This window comes from Pseudophryne corroboree, unplaced genomic scaffold (genome assembly GCF_028390025.1).
Source record: "Pseudophryne corroboree isolate aPseCor3 unplaced genomic scaffold, aPseCor3.hap2 scaffold_1019, whole genome shotgun sequence".
NCBI classification, from domain to species: domain Eukaryota; kingdom Metazoa; phylum Chordata; class Amphibia; order Anura; family Myobatrachidae; genus Pseudophryne; species Pseudophryne corroboree.
In genome coordinates this window covers 27,426-50,275 of record NW_026967646.1, presented here as the reverse complement: position 1 = coordinate 50,275, position 22,850 = coordinate 27,426, and the positions used below count along the sequence as shown (strand labels likewise).

General features: G+C 42.1%; 2 non-coding genes across 2 annotated transcripts; both read left to right on the top strand.

Annotated features, from left to right (window-relative positions):
- Positions 1-2,385: 2,385 nt before the first annotated feature.
- Positions 2,386-2,459, top strand: TRNAN-AUU (transfer RNA asparagine (anticodon AUU)). Its single transcript has one exon. It is a non-coding gene; the product is annotated as a tRNA-Asn (tRNA).
- Positions 2,460-7,059: 4,600 nt separating this feature from the next.
- Positions 7,060-7,133, top strand: TRNAN-AUU (transfer RNA asparagine (anticodon AUU)). The gene has a single exon. It is a non-coding gene; the product is annotated as a tRNA-Asn (tRNA).
- Positions 7,134-22,850: the final 15,717 nt, after the last annotated feature.

Sequence of the window (22,850 nt, the reverse complement as noted above, 5' to 3'; positions counted from 1 at the left end):
CGTTTTAGATGAATGCTTATTAGCCTTTGTCAGTATGGACTTTTGCAAAGTGTCTCTGTGGCGCAATCAGTTAGTATGTACGGCTATTAACCATAAGGTTGGTGGTTCAATCCCACCCAGGGACCTAATTGACCTTGTTATCAGATTTTGGTGAACTTTAAGTAGACAAGTCAAATTTCATACCCCCTGTTATTGTGTAGGGTACCTGGCCTTCTCTGATGTTATCAGAGTTAGATTTGATTCAGTGATTTTATAAAAAAAGCTAGGAAGCACAATTTAGCAGTGGGTTGCAGAGAAAAAAAATATGCTGGCAGAAAAATCCAATTGAGTGATTAAACAGCTCTTTATTTTCTGGCTTTATTTTTATGCTAACAAATTTGTTCTCTGAAAAGTGTCCACAAAGCCAAGTCTCTGATTAACACCTTTGTAAGGATGGTTTTTCACCTATTACTAAATTAAACTTGCTTCATTGGAAAGGCAGCAAGATGCATCCTCATTTCAATGTCTACTGAAATAATACAGGTTGACACCAGGAAACATTAACGCCACTGCATCCTTGCTGCTTTCTCACGTGGAAGTCTGTTTAATGTGAAAACAAGGTGATATCTAATTAGCACACAGGTAAGGAATTAAGAAAATCTTTATTTAAGGGTGAAGATGTTTCTCACAAAATCGTTGCCCCAATGCATCATTGAAATTCAAGCTGGAAAGATGATTTTAATATATCACTTGTACAGTTTGTATTGCTCTTCTGGTGACAATGTAGTTTGTTTTTGTCAATTACCATTTTAATAATAGGGTAAAGAAAATGAAGTGGATTTTTGAAAGAAAACAATACTGTCAATATACTATTAAAACAAATTAAAATGGTAAAAGTTATTGTACTTTAAGTAAAAATAAAAGAGCCAAAATATCAATCCCAGTTTTGGAATACTTTAATTAACAAACAAAAAAATGCATATAGCAGAGGATAGTTTCAATCTGCCTACCTCTGGGTTATGGGCCCAGCATGCTTCCATTGCTGTACTCTGCTGCACATGTAAGTGCAAGAGATCCTGAAGCACTCACTCATCATGGGAAAGTACCAATGTGTTTCTTCGTTGGTTGATAGAAGAAACATCTTACAAAAACTCTCCAGATTATTGACTTTATTAAGTTTTTCTAGGAAACGTTTTAGATGAATGCTTATTAGCCTTTGTCAGTATGTACTTTTGCAAAGTGTCTCTGTGGCGCAATCAGTTAGTGTGTACGGCTATTAACCAAAAGGTTGGTGGTTCAATCCCACCCAGGGACGTAATTGACCTTGTTATCAGATTTTGGTGATATTTAAGTAGACAAGTCAAAATTTCAAACCCCCTCTTATTGTGTAGGGTACCTGGCCTTCTCTGATGTAATCAGAGTTAGATTTGATTCAGTGATTTTATAAAAACAGCTAGGAAGCACAATTTAGCAGTGGTTTGCAGAGAAAAAAAATATGCTGGCAGAAAATCCAATTGAGTGATTAAACAGCTCTTAATTTTCTTGCTTTATTTTTATGCTAACAAATTTGTTCTCTGAAAAGTGTCCACAAAGCCAAGTCTCTGATTAACACCTTTGTAGGGATGGTTTTTCACCTATTACTAAATTAAACTTGCTTCATTGGAAAGGCAGCAAGATGCATCCTCATTTCAATGTCTACTGAAATAATACAGGTTGACACCAGGAAACATTAACGCCACTGCATCCTTGCTGCTTTCTCATGTGGAAGTCTGTTTAATGTGAAAACAAGGTGATATCTAATTAGCACACAGGTAAGGAATTACGAAAATCTTTATTTAAGGGTGAAGATGTTTCTCACAAAATTGTTGCCCCAATGCATCATTGAAATTCAAGCTGGAAAGATGATTTTAATATATCACTTGTACATTTTGTATTGCTCTTCTGGTGACAATGTAGTTTTTTTTGTCAATTACCATTTTAATAACAGGGTAAAGAAAATTAAGTGGATTTTTGAAAGAAAACTATACTGTCAATATACTATTAAAACAAATTAAAATGGTAAAAGTTATTGTACTTTAAGTAAAAATAAAAGAGCAAAAATATCAATCCCAGTTTTGATTACTTAAATTAACAAAAAAAATGCATATAGCAAAGGATAGTTTCAATCTGCCTACCTCTGGGTTATGGGTCCAGCATGCTTCCATTGCAGTACTCTGCTGCACATGTAAGTGCAAGAGATCCTGAAGCACTCACTCATCATGGGAAAGTACCAATGTGTTTATTCGTTAGTTGATGGAAGAAACATCTTACAAAAACTCTCCAGATTATTGATTTTTTAATGTTTTTCTAGGAAACGTTCTAGATGTATGCTTATTAGCCTTTGTCAGTAGGCACTTTTTGCAAAGTGTCTCTGTGGCGCAATCGGTTAGTGTGTTCGGCTATTAACCGAAAGGTTGGTGGTTCAATCCCACCCAGGGACCTAATTAAACTTGTGATCAGATTTTGGTGATATTTAAGTAGACAAGTCAAAATTTCAAACCCCCTCTTATGGTGTAGGGTACATGGCCTTCTCTGATGTAATCAGAGTTAGATTTGATTCAGTGATTTTATAAAAAAAACAGCTAGGAAGCACAATTTAGCAGTGGGTTGCAGAGAAAAAAAATATGCTGGCAGAAAAATCCAATCGAGTGATTAAACAGCTCTTCATTTTCTGGCTTTATTTTTATGCTAACAAATTTGTTCTCTGAAAAGTGTCCACAAAGCCAAGTCTCTGATTAACACCTTTGTAAGGATGGTTTTTCACCTATTACTAAATTAAACTTGCTTCATTGGAAAGGCAGCAAGATGCATCCTCATTTCAATGTCTACTGAAATAATACAAGTTGACACCAGGAAACATTAACGCCACTGCTTCCTTGCTGCTTTCTCATGTGGAAGTCTGTTTAATGTGAAAACAAGGTGATATCTAATTAGCACACAGGTAAGGAATTAAGAAAATCTTTATTTAAGGGTGAAGATGTTTCTCACAAATTTGTTGACCCAATGCATCATTGAAATTCAAGCTGGAAAGATGATTTTAATATATCACTTGTACATTTTGTATTGCTCTTCTGGTGACAATGTAGTTTGTTTTTGTCAATTACCATTTTAATAATAGGGTAAAGAAAATGAAGTGGATTTTTGAAAGAAAACAATACTGTCAATATACTATTAAAACAAATTAAAATGGTAAAAGTTATTGTACTTTAAGTAAAAATAAAAGAGACAAAATATCAATCCCAGTTTTGGATTACTTTAATTAACAAAAAAAAATGCATATAGCAGAGGATAGTTTCAATCTGCCTACCTCTGGGTTATGGGCCCAGCATGCTTCCATTGCAGTACTCTGCTGCACATGTAAGTGCAAGAGATCCTGAAGCACTCACTCATCATGGGAAAGTACCAATGTGTTTCTTCGTTGGTTGATGGAAGAAACATCTTACAAAAACTCTCCAGATTATTGACTTTTTAAAGTTTTTCTAGGAAACGTTTTAGATGAATGCTTATTAGCCTTTGTCAGTATGGACTTTTGCAAAATGTCTCTGTGGCGCAATCAGTTAGTATGTACGGCTATTAACCATAAGGTTGGTGGTTCAATCCCACCCAGGGACCTAATTTCCCTTGTTATCAGATTTTGGTGATCTTTAAGTAGACAAGTCAAAATTTCAAACCCCCTGTTACGGTGTAGGGTACCTGGCCTTCTCTGATGTAATCAGAGTTAGATTTGATTCAGTGATTTTATAAAAACAGCTAGGAAGCACAATTTAGCAGTGGGTTGCAGAGAAAAAAAATATGCTGGCAGAAAAATCCAATTGAGTGATTAAACAGCTCTTCATTTTCTGGCTTTATTTTTATGCTAACAAATTTGTTCTCTGAAAAGTGTCCACAAAGCCAAGTCTCTGATTAACACCTTTGTAGGGATGGTTTTTCACCTATTACTAAATTAAACTTGCTTCATTGGAAAGGCAGCAAGATGTATCCTCATTTCAATGTCTACTGAAATAATACAGGTTGACACCAGGAAACATTAACGCCACTGCATCCTTGCTGCTTTCTCATGTGGAAGTCTGTTTAATGTGAAAACAAGGTGATATCTAATTAGCACACAGGTAAGGAATTAAGAAAATCTTTATTTAAGGGTGAAGATGTTTCTCACAAAATTGTTGACCCAATGCATCATTGAAATTCAAGCTGGAAAGATGATTTTAATATATCACTTGTACATTTTGTATTGCTCTTCTGGTGACAATGTAGTTTGTTTTTGTCAATTACCATTTTAATAATAGGGTAAAGAAAATGAAGTGGATTTTTGAAAGAAAACAATACTGTCAATATACTATTAAAACAAATTAAAATGGTAAAAGTTATTGTACTTTAAGTAAAAATAAAAGAGACAAAATATCAATCCCAGTTTTGGATTACTTTAATTAACAAAAAAAAATGCATATAGCAGAGGATAGTTTCAATCTGCCTACCTCTGGGTTATGGGCCCAGCATGCTTCCATTGCAGTACTCTGCTGCACATGTAAGTGCAAGAGATCCTGAAGCACTCACTCATCATGGGAAAGTACCAATGTGTTTCTTCGTTGGTTGATGGAAGAAACATCTTACAAAAACTCTCCAGATTATTGACTTTTTAAAGTTTTTCTAGGAAACGTTTTAGATGAATGCTTATTAGCCTTTGTCAGTATGGACTTTTGCAAAGTGTCTCTGTGGCGCAATCAGTTAGTATGTACGGCTATTAACCATAAGGTTGGTGGTTCAATCCCACCCAGGGACCTGATTGACCTTGTTATCAGATTTTGGTGAACTTTAAGTAGACAAGTCAAATTTCATACCCCCTGTTATTGTGTAGGGTACCTGGCCTTCTCTGATGTTATCAGAGTTAGATTTGATTCAGTGATTTTATAAAAAAAGCTAGGAAGCACAATTTAGCAGTGGGTTGCAGAGAAAAAAAATATGCTGGCAGAAAAATCCAATTGAGTGATTAAACAGCTCTTTATTTTCTGGCTTTATTTTTATGCTAACAAATTTGTTCTCTGAAAAGTGTCCACAAAGCCAAGTCTCTGATTAACACCTTTGTAAGGATGGTTTTTCACCTATTACTAAATTAAACTTGCTTCATTGGAAAGGCAGCAAGATGCATCCTCATTTCAATGTCTACTGAAATAATACAGGTTGACACCAGGAAACATTAACGCCACTGCATCCTTGCTGCTTTCTCATGTGGAAGTCTGTTTAATGTGAAAACAAGGTGATATCTAATTAGCACACAGGTAAGGAATTAAGAAAATCTTTATTTAAGGGTGAAGATGTTTCTCACAAAATCGTTGCCCCAATGCATCATTGAAATTCAAGCTGGAAAGATGATTTTAATATATCACTTGTACAGTTTGTATTGCTCTTCTGGTGACAATGTAGTTTGTTTTTGTCAATTACCATTTTAATAATAGGGTAAAGAAAATGAAGTGGATTTTTGAAAGAAAACAATACTGTCAATATACTATTAAAACAAATTAAAATGGTAAAAGTTATTGTACTTTAAGTAAAAATAAAAGAGCCAAAATATCAATCCCAGTTTTGGAATACTTTAATTAACAAACAAAAAAATGCATATAGCAGAGGATAGTTTCAATCTGCCTACCTCTGGGTTATGGGCCCAGCATGCTTCCATTGCTGTACTCTGCTGCACATGTAAGTGCAAGAGATCCTGAAGCACTCACTCATCATGGGAAAGTACCAATGTGTTTCTTCGTTGGTTGATAGAAGAAACATCTTACAAAAACTCTCCAGATTATTGACTTTATTAAGTTTTTCTAGGAAACGTTTTAGATGAATGCTTATTAGCCTTTGTCAGTATGTACTTTTGCAAAGTGTCTCTGTGGCGCAATCAGTTAGTGTGTACGGCTATTAACCAAAAGGTTGGTGGTTCAATCCCACCCAGGGACGTAATTGACCTTGTTATCAGATTTTGGTGATATTTAAGTAGACAAGTCAAAATTTCAAACCCCCTCTTATTGTGTAGGGTACCTGGCCTTCTCTGATGTAATCAGAGTTAGATTTGATTCAGTGATTTTATAAAAACAGCTAGGAAGCACAATTTAGCAGTGGTTTGCAGAGAAAAAAAATATGCTGGCATAAAAATCCAATTGAGTGATTAAACAGCTCTTAATTTTCTTGCTTTATTTTTATGCTAACAAATTTGTTCTCTGAAAAGTGTCCACAAAGCCAAGTCTCTGATTAACACCTTTGTAGGGATGGTTTTTCACCTATTACTAAATTAAACTTGCTTCATTGGAAAGGCAGCAAGATGCATCCTCATTTCAATGTCTACTGAAATAATACAGGTTGACACCAGGAAACATTAACGCCACTGCATCCTTGCTGCTTTCTCATGTGGAAGTCTGTTTAATGTGAAAACAAGGTGATATCTAATTAGCACACAGGTAAGGAATTACGAAAATCTTTATTTAAGGGTGAAGATGTTTCTCACAAAATTGTTGCCCCAATGCATCATTGAAATTCAAGCTGGAAAGATGATTTTAATATATCACTTGTACATTTTGTATTGCTCTTCTGGTGACAATGTAGTTTTTTTTGTCAATTACCATTTTAATAACAGGGTAAAGAAAATTAAGTGGATTTTTGAAAGAAAACTATACTGTCAATATACTATTAAAACAAATTAAAATGGTAAAAGTTATTGTACTTTAAGTAAAAATAAAAGAGCAAAAATATCAATCCCAGTTTTGATTACTTAAATTAACAAAAAAAATGCATATAGCAAAGGATAGTTTCAATCTGCCTACCTCTGGGTTATGGGTCCAGCATGCTTCCATTGCAGTACTCTGCTGCACATGTAAGTGCAAGAGATCCTGAAGCACTCACTCATCATGGGAAAGTACCAATGTGTTTATTCGTTAGTTGATGGAAGAAACATCTTACAAAAACTCTCCAGATTATTGATTTTTTAATGTTTTTCTAGGAAACGTTCTAGATGTATGCTTATTAGCCTTTGTCAGTAGGCACTTTTTGCAAAGTGTCTCTGTGGCGCAATCGGTTAGTGTGTTCGGCTATTAACCGAAAGGTTGGTGGTTCAATCCCACCCAGGGACCTAATTAAACTTGTGATCAGATTTTGGTGATATTTAAGTAGACAAGTCAAAATTTCAAACCCCCTCTTATGGTGTAGGGTACATGGCCTTCTCTGATGTAATCAGAGTTAGATTTGATTCAGTGATTTTATAAAAAAAACAGCTAGGAAGCACAATTTAGCAGTGGGTTGCAGAGAAAAAAAATATGCTGGCAGAAAAATCCAATCGAGTGATTAAACAGCTCTTCATTTTCTGGCTTTATTTTTATGCTAACAAATTTGTTCTCTGAAAAGTGTCCACAAAGCCAAGTCTCTGATTAACACCTTTGTAAGGATGGTTTTTCACCTATTACTAAATTAAACTTGCTTCATTGGAAAGGCAGCAAGATGCATCCTCATTTCAATGTCTACTGAAATAATACAAGTTGACACCAGGAAACATTAACGCCACTGCTTCCTTGCTGCTTTCTCATGTGGAAGTCTGTTTAATGTGAAAACAAGGTGATATCTAATTAGCACACAGGTAAGGAATTAAGAAAATCTTTATTTAAGGGTGAAGATGTTTCTCACAAATTTGTTGACCCAATGCATCATTGAAATTCAAGCTGGAAAGATGATTTTAATATATCACTTGTACATTTTGTATTGCTCTTCTGGTGACAATGTAGTTTGTTTTTGTCAATTACCATTTTAATAATAGGTTAAAGAAAATGAAGTGGATTTTTGAAAGAAAACAATACTGTCAATATACTATTAAAACAAATTAAAATGGTAAAAGTTATTGTACTTTAAGTAAAAATAAAAGAGACAAAATATCAATCCCAGTTTTGGATTACTTTAATTAACAAAAAAAAATGCATATAGCAGAGGATAGTTTCAATCTGCCTACCTCTGGGTTATGGGCCCATCATGCTTCCATTGCAGTACTCTGCTGCACATGTAAGTGCAAGAGATCCTGAAGCACTCACTCATCATGGGAAAGTACCAATGTGTTTCTTCGTTGGTTGATGGAAGAAACATCTTACAAAAACTCTCCAGATTATTGACTTTTTAAAGTTTTTCTAGGAAACGTTTTAGATGAATGCTTATTAGCCTTTGTCAGTATGGACTTTTGCAAAATGTCTCTGTGGCGCAATCAGTTAGTATGTACGGCTATTAACCATAAGGTTGGTGGTTCAATCCCACCCAGGGACCTAATTTCCCTTGTTATCAGATTTTGGTGATCTTTAAGTAGACAAGTCAAAATTTCAAACCCCCTGTTACGGTGTAGGGTACCTGGCCTTCTCTGATGTAATCAGAGTTAGATTTGATTCAGTGATTTTATAAAAACAGCTAGGAAGCACAATTTAGCAGTGGGTTGCAGAGAAAAAAAATATGCTGGCAGAAAAATCCAATTGAGTGATTAAACAGCTCTTCATTTTCTGGCTTTATTTTTATGCTAACAAATTTGTTCTCTGAAAAGTGTCCACAAAGCCAAGTCTCTGATTAACACCTTTGTAAGGATGGTTTTTCACCTATTACTAAATTAAACTTGCTTCATTGGAAAGGCAGCAAGATGCATCCTCATTTCAATGTCTACTGAAATAATACAAGTTGACACCAGGAAACATTAACGCCACTGCATCCTTGCTGCTTTCTCATGTGGAAGTCTGTTTAATATGAAAACAAGGTGATATCTAATTAGCACACAGGTAAGGAATTAAGAAAATCTTTATTTAAGGGTGAAGATGTTTCTCACAAAATCGTTGCCCCAATGCATCATTGAAATTCAAGCTGGAAAGATGATTTTAATATATCACTTGTACATTTTGTATTGCTCTTCTGGTGACAATGTAGTTTGTTTTTGTCAATTACCATTTTAATAATAGGGTAAAGAAAATGAAGTGGATTTTTGAAAGAAAACAATACTGTCAATATACTATTAAAACAAATTAAAATGGTAAAAGTTGTTGTACTTTAAGTAAAAATAAAAGAGCCAAAATATCAATCCCAGTTTTGGATTACTTTAATTAACAAAAAAAAATGCATATAGCAGAAGATAGTTTCAATCTGCCTACCTCTGGGTTATGGGCCCAGCATGCTTCCATTGCTGTACTCTGCTGCACATGTAAGTGCAAGAGATCCTGAAGCACTCACTCATCATGGGAAAGTACCAATGTGTTTCTTCGTTGGTTGATGGAAGAAACATCTTACAAAAACTCTCCAGATTATTGACTTTTTAAAGTTTTTCTAGGAAACGTTTTAGATGAATGCTTATTAGCATTTGTCAGTATGGACTTTTGCAAAGTGTCTCTGTGGCGCAATCAGTTAGTGTGTACGGCTATTAATCAAAAGGTTGGTGGTTCAATTCCACCCAGGGACGTACTTGACCTTGTTATCAGATTTTGGTGATCTTTAAGTAGACAAGTCAAATTTCATACCCCCTGTTATGGTGTAGGGTACCTGGCCTTCTCTGATGTAATCAGAGTTAGATTTGATTCAGTGATTTTATAAAAACATCTAGGAAGCACAATTTAGCAGTGGGATGCAGAGAAAAAGAAATATGCTGGCAAAAAAATCAAATTGCGTGATTAAACAGCTCTTCATTTTCTGGCTTTATTTTTATGCTAACAAATTTGTTCTCTGAAAAGTGTCCACAAAGCCAAGTCTCTGATTAACACCTTTGTAGGGATGGTTTTTCACCTATTACTAAATTAAACTTGCTTCATTGGAAAGGCAGCAAGATGTATCCTCATTTCAATGTCTACTGAAATAATACAGGTTGACACCAGGAAACATTAACGCCACTGCATCCTTGCTGCTTTCTCATGTGGAAGTCTGTTTAATGTGAAAACAAGGTGATATCTAATTAGCACACAGGTAAGGAATTAAGAAAATCTTTATTTAAGGGTGAAGATGTTTCTCACAAAATTGTTGACCCAATGCATCATTGAAATTCAAGCTGGAAAGATGATTTTAATATATCACTTGTACATTTTGTATTGCTCTTCTGGTGACAATGTAGTTTGTTTTTGTCAATTACCATTTTAATAATAGGGTAAAGAAAATGAAGTGGATTTTTGAAAGAAAACAATACTGTCAATATACTATTAAAACAAATTAAAATGGTAAAAGTTATTGTACTTTAAGTAAAAATGAAAGAGACAAAATATCAATCCCAGTTTTGGATTACTTTAATTAACAAAAAAAAATGCATATAGCAGAGGATAGTTTCAATCTGCCTACCTCTGGGTTATGGGCCCAGCATGCTTCCATTGCAGTACTCTGCTGCACATGTAAGTGCAAGAGATCCTGAAGCACTCACTCATCATGGGAAAGTACCAATGTGTTTCTTCGTTGGTTGATGGAAGAAACATCTTACAAAAACTCTCCAGATTATTGACTTTTTAAAGTTTTTCTAGGAAACGTTTTAGATGAATGCTTATTAGCCTTTGTCAGTATGGACTTTCGCAAAGTGTCTCTGTGGCGCAATCAGTTAGTATGTACGGCTATTAACCATAAGGTTGGTGGTTCAATCCCACCCAGGGACCTAATTGACCTTGTTATCAGATTTTGGTGAACTTTAAGTAGACAAGTCAAAATTTCAAACTCCCTGTTATGGTGTAGGGTACCTGGCCTTCTCTGATGTAATCAGAGTTAGATTTGATTCAGTGATTTTATAAAAACAGCTAGGAAGCACAATTTAGCAGTGGGTTGCAGAGAAAAAAAATATGCTGGCAGAAAAATCCAATTGAGTGATTAAACAGCTCTTCATTTTCTGGCTTTATTTTTATGCTAACAAATTTGTTCTCTGAAAAGTGTCCACAAAGCCAAGTCTCTGATTAACACCTTTGTAAGGATGGTTTTTCACCTATTACTAAATTAAACTTTCTTCATTGGAAAGGCAGCAAGATGCATCCTCATTTCAATGGTAAGTCAACCTTCTTGCCCTATGTTCCCTGTCAACGGATGAAGACGCATCATTATCTACCGCAGTCATTTTGGCCCAATAGATATGCAAGAAGTTTAGATTCCCCTTTCTTTGCAGGTAGAGGAAGGAAAAGGAAGAGGTCTGTAGCCTCTTCAAGATCGCAGGACCAGAGATTGTCCTCTGCTTCTGCCAAATCCACTGCATGACACTGGGGCTTTCTTGCAGGAGCCCACACCAGTGGGGGCACGTCTAAAACTCTTCAGTCAGTTCTGGATTCATTCGGACCTGGACTCGTGGGTTTTACAAATAGTGTCCCAAGGGTACAAACTGGGGTTTCAAGACGTTCCCCCTCACCGATTGTTCAAATTGGCCTTATTCAGCAGGGAGAAGGTTTTTATTCAAGCCTCTTCGTGGTCCCGAAGCCGGACGGCTCAGTCAGACCAATCTTAAATCTGAAATCCCTCAATTTCTTCCTAAAGAAATTCAATTTCAAGATGGAATTTCTCAGGGCAGTGATCTCCAGTCCGGAGGACGGAGATTTCATGGTTTTGGTAGACATAAAGGATGCCTACTTACATGTTCCCATTTAGCCACTGCCTCAAGCTACCTAAGGTTTGCAATTCAGGATTGTCATTACCAATTTCAGACATTGCCGTTTGGTCTGTCCACGGCTCCGAGGATTTTCACCAGGGTGATGGCGGAAATTATGGTTCTCCTTCGCAAGCAAGGAGTCACAATTATCCCGTACTTGGATGATCTCCTGATAAAGGTGAGATCCAGGGACCAGTTGGTGCAAAACATTGCACTCTCCCTGACAGTTCTTCAACAACATGGTTGGCTCCTAAACTTGCCAAAATCGCAGTTGGTCCCAATGACGCGGTTGTTGTTTTTGGGAGTCATACTGTTAGGCGCCAGGGTCCGCTTGATGGTCTGCGCGGCCCGGCGCCTAGCAACTAGAGACGCCGTGCACGTACAGCCGCCGGCTCCCTAGCAACGCTAGACGCCGGGCGCGCTGAGCCGCACGGACCCTAGCAACGGGGACGCCACTGGCGGACCGCGTTCCCCGTTGCTAGGCTTTAGGAAATTAAGATATTCACCTGCTCTCTGGCCGTGCAGCAAGGCAGCTGCACGGCATTTATTCTAATCAGCCTTTAGCAGCTGATTGGAGGACTCCTTGTTAAATACACTCCCAGGGCTTCTCACAGACGCCGGTAATAGCTTCCTGCATGCTGCCTTTGTTTGCTGAGAGTCTGTTTCCAGTCCTGCTGTATCCGATCATTCCATTCCGCAGAAGTCCGGTATTCGGGAGTTGTCATCTCATCCCAAGAGGTCGTTTGGTTCCCTGGAGTCCTGACTGATCACCGTTTTATATCCAGTGGTGTTCGTGAGTTGCGGCTCTGCCGTGTGTTGCGGCTCAGCCGCTTTACCTTTTATATTTTGTGTTTGGAGCATTTGCGGAGGGTTCCGCTTCCACAAGTCCTCTCTGGTACTTGGCGGTGCCGGGTAGGAGAATTGGACAAGTGGATATTTTGGTTGTCCTTTTTCCTGGCGGTTTCTCCGCACATATTATAGTTTTGAGTTTGCTTAGCCCCTGGCCTGGTTGTTTAGTTAGAGGGCCTCTTGTTATCACCCTGTCTCAGGTTTCCCTTTGTCTCTCATTAAGACCGGGGGGCATCGAAGTTGGGCAGACATAATCCGCCCTTCAAACGCGGCTGCCAAGGGCTCAAGAAACCATAGTCTCGCAGGGGATTTCTGACAACACGGGTGAGACAACAGAGTTAGGGCGCAAGGGGCTATTTTCCTGTCCTGCTCCCTTCCCCAGCATTCCGTTCCAGTGCTCCAGTCCTTGCCATAAGATCTTCTCTGACCAGAGTGCTGGAATCATAACATTATTACCGGCCATACCAAAACTTAAAATTAAACGGGGTTTAATTTTTTCTCATTCAGTTTTGTGAGAGTTTATCGGCCTCATGAATCCAACAGGTTTAGGGCCAAATCCTGGTCAGCTCTTAGTCAGCCAGATTCAAGAACTTACTCAGATGGTTCAGGATCTTTCTCTTCGGGTGAAGTCGCAGGAAGATCTTTTGCGAGCTTCCCCAAGGGTAGTCCATGAACCAAAGATGCATTTGCCTGACCGTTTTTCTGGTGATAGAAAAGAGTTTTTTTAATTTTAAAGAATCCTGTAAACTTTATTTTCGTTTAAGACCGACTTCCTCGGGTACTGAATCTCAGCGGGTCGGGTTTATTATTTCTTTGCTCCAGGGGGATCCTCAGACCTGGGCATTTGGTTTAAGAGCAGAGGATCCGGCATTGTTGTCAATTGACGCTTTTTTTGAGTCTTTAGGGCTCTTGTATGATGACCCTGATAGAGAGGCGTCCGCTGAAAGTCAGTTGCGCGCTCTCAGACAGGGTAGAAATCCTGCAGAGGTTTATTGTGCGGAGTTTCGCCGTTGGTCGAACGACTGTGGCTGGAATGACCCAGCCCTGCGCAGTCAGTTTCGCCTCGGCTTATCAGAGTCTATAAAAGACAGTCTCCTTCAGTACCCCGCTCCTGAGACTCTCGATAAACTCATGGAGCTTTCTATTAAGATTGATCGTCGTCTCAGAGAGCGGAGGGCTGAAAAAGGAGCACCTGTAAGGTCAAGTCCGTGTGTATATTCCATTCCTGAAGACGTAGAGGAGACCATGCAGATGGGTCTCTCCCGGCTGTCTCCTGAAGAAAGAGCCAGAAGGCAAAATTCTGGTCTTTGTCTGTACTGTGGGGGTAAGGGACATTTTGCTCGTAATTGTCCGAACAAGTCGGGAAACGCTTTGACCAGGTGAATTGTGAGGGGGTTCACCTAGGTCTGCAGCTTATCTCCTCGAATAACTCCCTTTTAGTCCCAGTTAAAGTTTCCTTTGGCAGCCTCAGTTCTTTGGTGTCGGCTTTTGTTGACAGTGGAGCTGCAGGAAACTTTATGGATTTAACTTGGGCTAAGGCCTTAGGCATTCCTCAGTTACCTTTGGGTAGGTGTGTCACCATGCATGGCTTAGATGGGAGTCCGCTGTCTAATGGGATTATTTCTCTCCGTACACCCCCTGTACTACTTACAGTAGGAGCTCTACATTCCGAGAAAATCGAGTTCTTTCTTACACATTGCCCAGCAGTTCCAGTTGTTCTGGGTCACCCTTGGCTGGCCTTTCATAATCCCACCATTGATTGGCGGTCGGGGGAGATTTCACATTGGGGTACTTTTTGTGATAAGGAATGTATCACGTTTCCAGTCAGAGTAGCAGCTATCATTCCAGAACTCATTCCGGTGGAATACCAGGAGTTTGCTGATGTTTTCTCCAAAGGCAATGCGGACATTCTGCCTCCCCATCGGCCTTATGATTGTGCTATTGAGTTAATTCCTGGTGCCGCATTGCCAAAGGGAAGATTATATGCATTATCCGGGCCAGAAACTGCGGCTATGAATGATTATGTAAAGGAGAGCCTTGAGAAAGGATTTATTAGACCATCAAAATCTCCTTTAAGTGCAGGCTTCTTCTTTGTGGAGAAAAAGGATGGCTCGCTTAGACCTTGCATTGATTTTAGAGCCCTGAATAAGATCTCAGTTAAAAACACCTATCCTTTGCCGTTGATTTCTGTACTCTTTGATCAGTTACGTTCTGCTGTGATTTTTTCTAAAATTGACCTTAGAGGAGCGTACAACCTCATCCGAATTAAATCTGGAGATGAGTGGAAAACGGCCTTCAGTACTCAGTCGGGTCACTACGAATACCTGGTGATGCCGTTCGGCCTGTCCAATGCTCCGGCAGTTTTTCAAGACCAAAACCAAAGAAACTCCAGGCCATCCTTAGTTGGGCGCAACCCACCAATTTAAAAGCAATTAAGCGTTTTTTAGGGTTTGCAAATTATTATAGGAGGTTCATTCATTCTTTTTCTGACCTGGTTGCTCCCATTGTAGCTCTGACAAAGAAAGGAGCGGATCCTACCAACTGGTCGCGTGAAGCTGAGTTGTCCTTCCGGGCCTTGAAACAAGCCTTTGTCTCGGCTCCAGTCCTCAGACATCCTAATCCGGAATTGCCCTTTGTGGTGGAGGTTGATGCCTCGGAGGTTGGAGTGGGGGCTATCCTTTCTCAAAAGGATCCGGAGTCTCTGGAGTTACATCCTTGTGCCTTTATGTCCAGGAAATTCTCCTCCGCTGAATCCAACTATGACGTTGGTAATCGGGAGTTACTGGCGGTAAAATGGGCTTTCGAGGAGTGGAGGCATTGGCTGGAGGGAGCAAAACATACTATTTCGGTATTGACTGACCATAAGAACCTGCAATAGATTGAATCAGCTAAGCGGCTTAATGCCCGGCAGGCACGTTGGGCATTATTTTTTACGCGTTTCAAATTTATAATCACTTTCAGGCCTGGTTCCAAGAATACTAAGGCTGATGCCCTGTCACATAGCTTTCTTCCGGTTCACAATAACAATCCTGTTACCCCCATACTTCCATCTTCGGTCATCTGGGCGGGCCTCACACAAGATTTATTTACCCAGTTAAAACAGCTTCAACACCAAGCTCCTAGAATTACTCCTGCTGGTCGTCTTTACGTCCCTGAGTTTTTGAGAGTTACTGTTTTAACGGAATTCCATGATAACAAAGTTTCAGGGCATCCAGGAGTCTCTAAGACATTGGAGTTAGTCTCTCGCTCAGTATGGTGGCCTGGTCTTTCTAAAGACGTCAAGGAATTTGTTTATTCATGTCAGGTTTGTGCACAGCATAAGGTTCCCCGTTCCTTGCCCATCGGGCAACTTATGCCCTTAAATGTTCCTCTCAGGCCGTGGTCTCATATTTCCATGGATTTTGTGGTTGACCTTCCCCTTTCAGCCGGATTCCGAGTCATATGGGTGGTAGTGGACCGTTTTAGTAAAATGGCTTATTTTATTGCTCTTCCCCGATTGCCTTCTGCCCAAGGGTTGGCAGTTTTGTTTCTCCGCCATGTATTCAGGCTTCATGGGTTGCCTACTGATATTGTTTCTGATCGGGGTCCACAATTCATCGCACAATTCTGGAAATGTTTTTGTGCCTCATTGAAGATGAAATTGTCGTTAACATCCGGTTACCACCCACAATCCAACGGGCAAACCGAACGAGTTAACCAATCATTGAAACAATATTTGCGCTTGTATTCAGCCAAACTCCAGAATGATTGGTCCGAGTTTCTTCCGTTGGCTGAATTTGCTTACAATAATTCTTGTCATTCCTCCACTAAAGAGTCTCCATTCTTTTCAGTTTTTGGTTTTCACCCCAGAGCTAATTCTTTTTTTCATCATTCCTCAGTCTCCTCGCTTACCTTAACCTCCCATCTCAGAGCCATTTGGAAAAAGGTGCACCTTGCTCTCAGAAAAGCGGCCTTTCGAGAGAAGAAATTTTCTGACAGGCTCCGACGTCCTTGCACTTTTAAGGTGGGAGATAGGGTGTGGTTGTCGACTCGCAACATCAGGCTTCGACAATCCTCAGCTAGACTGGGACCCAAATTTATTGGGCCATTTCTTATTATTAAAAGAGTCAACCCAGTTGCCTTTCGGTTACGTTTACCAAGATCTCTCAGGATTGGAAATACGTTTCATTGTTCCCTGTTGAAACAATACGTTTCTTCCAGTAGATTTCCTCGGAAGATCTCTCAGGGTAGATCTCCAGTGGATGTACAGGGACAACAGGAGTTCTTGGTAGAGAAGGTTCTCGATTCCAAATTGTCCCGGGATCGGCTGTATTTTCTGGTTCCCTGGAAAGGCTATGGTCCGGAGGAAAGGTCTTGGGTCCTGGATAAGGATCTTCATGCCCCGAGGCTCAAGAGGGCATTTTTTCGGGAATTTCCTCAGAAACCTGGCTTTAGGGGTTCCTTGACCCCTCCTCAAGGGGGGGGTACTGTTAGGCGCCAGCATTCCGTTCCAGTGCTCCGGTCCTTGCCATAAGATCTTCTCTGACTAGAGTGCTGGAATCATAACACATACTGGACACAGAAGAGGTTTTCTTCCAGTGGAAAGGCTATGGAGTTCCAGAGTCTGGTCAAACAAATTCTGAAACCAGCAAGAGTGTTAATCCATCAATGCATTCAGTTGCTGGGGAAGATGGTTGTGGCCTACGAGGCCATTCAGTTTGGCAGGTTCCATGCCAGAGTGTTCCAGTGGGACCTGTTGGACAATTGGTCCGGATCCCACCTACACATGCACCGGAGGATAATCCTGTCTTCCAAGACCAGAATCTCACTCCATTGGTGGCTGCACAGTTCTCACCTCCTAGAGGGGCGATGGTTCGGGATCCAGGACTGGATCCTAGGGACCACAGATGCAACCCTCCGAGGCTGGGGAGCAGTCACACAGGGGGAAAACGTCCAAGGAAGATGGTCAAGTCAGGAAAGTTGTCTCCACATAAATGTTCTGGAGTTAAGGGCCATTTAATAACTGCAGACACAGTACACACTGGGACGGGTGCCCAGCATCCTCAACAGACTAAGAGAAAAGGATTTACCGGTAGGTATTAAAATCCTAGTTTCTCTAAAGTCCTAGAGGATGCTGGGGACTCCGTAAGGACCATGGGGATAGACGGGCTCCACAGAGTTCATGATCTTCACTGAGGTAGCGCACAGCACTGCAGCTGTGCGCCATTGCTCCCATACACCTCACATACTCCGGTCACTGTAAGGGTGCAGGGCGCAGGGGGGGCGCCCTGGGCAGCAATATAAACCTCTTTTTGGCAAAAATATAACATATATACAGCTGGGCACTGTATATATGTATGAGCCCCCACCAATTTTACAGTTTAAGCGGGACAGAAGCCCGCCGCCGAGGGGGCGGGGCTTCTCCCTCAGCACTCACCAGCGCCATTTTTTCTCCTCAGCACCGCTGAGAGGAAGCTCCCCGGACTCTCCCCTGCTTATACCACGGTAGAGAAGAGGGTTGAAAAGAGAGGGGGGGCACATAATTCGGCGCAAATTACATACAGCAGCGCTACTGGACAAACATTAAGTTACTGTGTTATTCCTGGGTTATATAGCGCTGGGGAGTGTGCTGGCATACTCTCTCTCTGTCTCTCCAAAGGGCCTTGTGGGGAAACTGTCTTCAGAAAAAGTATTCCCTGTGTGTGTGGTGTGTCGGTACACGTGTGTCGACATGTCTGAGGAAGAAGGCTATATTAGAGAGGAGCGGGAGCAAATGAATGTGGTGTCTCCGCTGACACCTGATTGGATGGATATGTGGAATGTTTTAAATGCTAGTGTAAACTCATTGTACAAAAGATTAGACAAGGCTGAAGCTTTGGGACAGTCAGGGACTCAACCCATGCCTGATCCTATGTTGCAGGGACTGTCAGGGTCTCATAAGCGCCCACTATCCCAGATTGTTGACACAGATACCGACACGGATTCTGACTCCAGTGTCGATTACGATGATGCAAAGTTACAGCCAAAATTGGCAAAATCCATTCGATATATGATTATGGCAATAAAAGATGTTTTGCACATCACAGAGGAACCCCCTGTCCCTGACAAGAGGGTACATATGTACAAGGGAAAGAAGCCTGAGGTAACCTTTGAGGGGGTCACACGAGCTGAACGAGTTATGTGAAAAAGCTTGGGAATCTCCAGATAAAAGACTGCAGATTTCCAAAAGGATTCTTATGGCGTATCCTTTTCCATCAACGGATAGGTTACGATGGAAATCCTCCCGTAGGATGGACAAAGCATTAACACGCACAGCTACAGTTGGAAAATCAAATTTTTTACCTTATGTTCCCTCACAGCATAAGAAAGCTCCGCATTATCAAATGCAGTCCTTTCGGTCACAAAGAAACAAGAAAGTGCGAGGTGCGTCCTTTCTTGCCAGAGGTAGGGGCAGAGGAATAAAGCTGCACAACACAGCTAGTTCCCAGGAACAGAAGTCCTCCCCGGCCTCTACAAAATCTACCTCATGACGCTGGGGCTCCACTGGCAGAGTCCGGCCCATGTGATGTCATGCAGCTGCTCTGACCACGCCTCCTGTTTCTCCGTTGCCGACCCCATTTTGAAACCGTGCCCCCGCACCGCTCCATCTCCGACTTGGAAATGGAGTGTTGTTGACCCCCCTCCCCCCCCCCCTTCACCGATTCACAGGCAGAGGTGATCGCATTATCTGCGGGGTGCCGCAGAAAATGCAGGCGGATGCGTATGCTCTTAGCAGTTTTTGCAGTTGGATTGCGATCCAACCTGAATCAGGCCCCATTACCTATCACAATGCACTGCGGGTAGTACAAAATGGGGTTAATATAGGAGAAAAAACCCCAGAGCTGTGCTCCTTAACTGTCCCTGGTGGCTAGTGGAGCGACTGCCCAGTAATCAGTGTCCACGCCAGTGCGCACACGGCCCGCCCCCATCAGCGGCCTCGTGATCCCGGAGGGCGGTGTGTGTGTGACTGACCTTAGGAAGAAACCGGAGCCTCCGCTGCAGTGACCCAGCAACCGGGGCACGGGAGTATACTGCGCCACTGGGAGTGATGGAGCTGCAGTAAAGAGGTCTATTAGACCTAGCCTGCTGCAGCCCTTGTAGATTCTTATAAAAAAAGTTATTATTTTCTTGCCAAAATTAATAGCTAAGAATAGGCTGCCTGAGGCAGCCCCCTGTTAAGTGGCCTGCTACTGAAGGCACCAACTACAAACTGAGCTAACTGTTCATGGAAGCGAGGTTATAGAGGAGGGGGCGCTGAGCATCTTGGGAACAGTCAAAAGCTTTGAGCCTGTGGGTGCCTCAGATCAAGATCCTACTCTGGTGTACATACAATGTGAATCCTTGTGGAGTCCAGTGTACCCCACAGAAGAAATGAATGCGTCACACCCATTGGCAGCAACATTAGAATAGCTGCTGATGGGCACAATTGAGAAAGGAAGGGGGGAAAACATTTGAATCCAGCACATATATGTAATTTGAATATGTAATTTGTACCTTCCTACTTTAAAATGTAATGGATGAAACTCACCCTGTGAGAACTATCTTCATGATCAAGAGATCTCATATGCAAGATAAGTATGTGTTGGGATAGGGCTGTGGAGGGCGGCTGCTCGGGCACACCCCTGTCAAGTTAAGGAGATTCAACTGAGGAAGCACAAGGGAACTCTCATCTGGGAACAACAACTGCAGGGAGAACACATTTTCAGACGAATGTGGGAGGGCAGAAGGCTGCCTAATACTGGAGCACCCCCAAACAACAAACCAAATGCAACAACTACTGCAAGAATTCCTGGGGGAAGGCCTGCAGCAGATGGATTTGCATATAGTGATGTCATCCAAGCAGTGGGCATAGTTGGCTGCAACCCTCGTCTGCATATGAAAAGAGAAAAGGGTCACGCAGGGCATGGCGGCCTTTGTGGGGTTGCGCTTGGATGACCCCTAAATCGCTTTATACACCCCCACCCCCCATCAGTGTGGGCTCATGTTGGCCATGCCCCAGCCCCTGAAGCATTCAAGCTGATTTCTTGCAGCAGCTGGACCCAGAAACAGCTCCAGAGTTGCTCTACAAGACAAGTAAAAGGGTGTGAGCCCTGCAGCACCACCTGTAGTTTGCATACACACATATATAGGACAGCATCTCTTATATGCCCCAGGGTCAATAAAATAGTATCCTTATCTAGGGTATCCATCCCCTCAGATAAGGTATCCGTCCATGCCGCTACAGCACTACACACCCAGGCCGACGCAATTGTCGGTCTGAGTAAGGTACCTGAATGTGTATAAATGGACTTCAGGGTAATCTCCTGTTTGCGGTCAGCAGACTCTTTGAGGGTAGCCGTATACTGGGACGGGAGGGCTACCTTCTTGGATAAGCGTGTTAATGCTTTGTCCACCCTAGGGGAGGATTCCCATCGTAACCTATCCATTGATGGGAAAGGATACGCCATAAGAATCCTTTTGGAAATCTGCAGTCTTTTATCTGGAGATTCCCAAGCTTTTTCACATAACTCGTTCAGCTCGTGTGACCCCCTCAAAGGTTACCTCAGGCTTTTTCACCTTGTACATATGTACCCTCTTGTCAGGGACAGGGGGTTCCTCTCTGATGTGCAAAACATCTTTTATTGCCATAATCATATATCGAATGGATTTTGCCAATTTTGGCTGTAACTTTGCATCATCGTAATCGACACTGGAGTCAGAATCCGTATCTGTATCTGTGTCAACAATCTGGGATAGTGGGCGCTTATGAGACCCTGACAGTCCCTGCAACATAGGATCAGGCATGGGTTGAGACCCTGACTGTCCCAAAGCTTCAGCCTTGTCTAATCTTTTGTGCAATGAGTTTACACTAGCATTTAAAACATTCCACATATCCATCCAATCAGCTGTCGGCGGAGACACCACATTCATTTGCTCCTGCTCCTCTCTAATATAGCCTTCTTCCTCAGACATGTCGACACACGTGTACCGACACACCACACACACAGGGAATGCTTTTTCTGAAGACAGTTTCCCCACAAGGCCCTTTGGAGAGACAGAGAGAGAGTATGCCAGCACACCCCCCAGCGCTATAACCCAGGAATACACAGTAACTTAATGTTTGCCCAGTAGTACTGCAGCATGTAATTTGCGCCAAATTATGTGCCCCCCCCCCCTCTTTTCAACTCTCTTGTCTACCGTGGTATAAGCAGGGGAGAGTCCGGGGAGCTTCCTCTCAGCGGTGCTGTGAAGAAAAAATGGCGCTGGTGAGTGCTGAGGGAGAAGCCCCGCACCCTCGGCGGCAGGCTTCTGTCCCGCTTAAACTGTAAAATTGGCGGGGGCTCATACATATATACAGTGCCCCGCTGTATATGTGTTATATTTTTGCCAAAAAGAGGTTTATATTGCTGCCCAGGGTGCCCCCCCCTGCGCCCTGCACCCTTACAGTGACCGGAGTGTGTGAGGTGTATGGGAGCAATGGCGCACAGCTGCAGTGCTGTGCGTTACTTCAGTGAAGATCATGAAGTCTTCTGCCGCCTCTGAAGTCTTCTTTTCTTCTCATACTCACCCGGCTTCTATCTTCCGGCTCTGCAAGGGGGACGGAGGCGCGGCTCTGGGACGGACGGCGAGGGTGAGATCCTGCGTACCAATCCCTCTGGAGCTAATGGTGTCCAGTAGCCTAAGAAGCAGGACCTTGCAACTCAGAGAGTAGGGCTGCTTCTCTCCCCTCAGTCCCTCGATGAGGGAGTCTGTTGCCAGCAGTGCTCCCTGAAAATTAAAAACCTAACAAAATACTTTCTGTCAGAAAGCTCAGGAGAGCTCCTGAAAAGCACCCAGTCTCCACTGGGCACAGTATCAAACTGAGGTCTGGAGGAGGGGCATAGAGGGAGGAGCCAGTGCACACCCAGAACTAAAGTCTTTCTTAAAGTGCCCATGTCTCCTGCGGAGCCTATCTATCCCCATGGTCCTTACGGAGTCCCCAGCATCCTCTAGGACGTTAGAGAAAATAGGATTTTAATACCTACCGGTAAATCCTTTTCTCTTAGTCCGTAGAGGATGCTGGGCACCCGTCCCAGTGCGTACTGTGTCTGCAGTTATTAAATGGCCCTTAACTCCAGAACATTTATGTGGAGAAAACTTTCCTGACTTGACCATCTTCCGTGGATGTTTTCCCCCTGTGTGACTGCTCCCCAGCCTCGGAGGGTTGCATCCATGGTCCCTAGGATCCAGTCCTGGATCCCGAACCATCGCCCCTCTAGGAGGTGAGAACTGTGCAGCCACCAATGGAGTAAGATTCTGGTCTTGGAAGACAGGATTATCCTCCGGTGCATGTGTAGGTGGGATCCGGACCACTTGTCCAACAGGTCCCACTGGAACACTCTGGCATGGAACC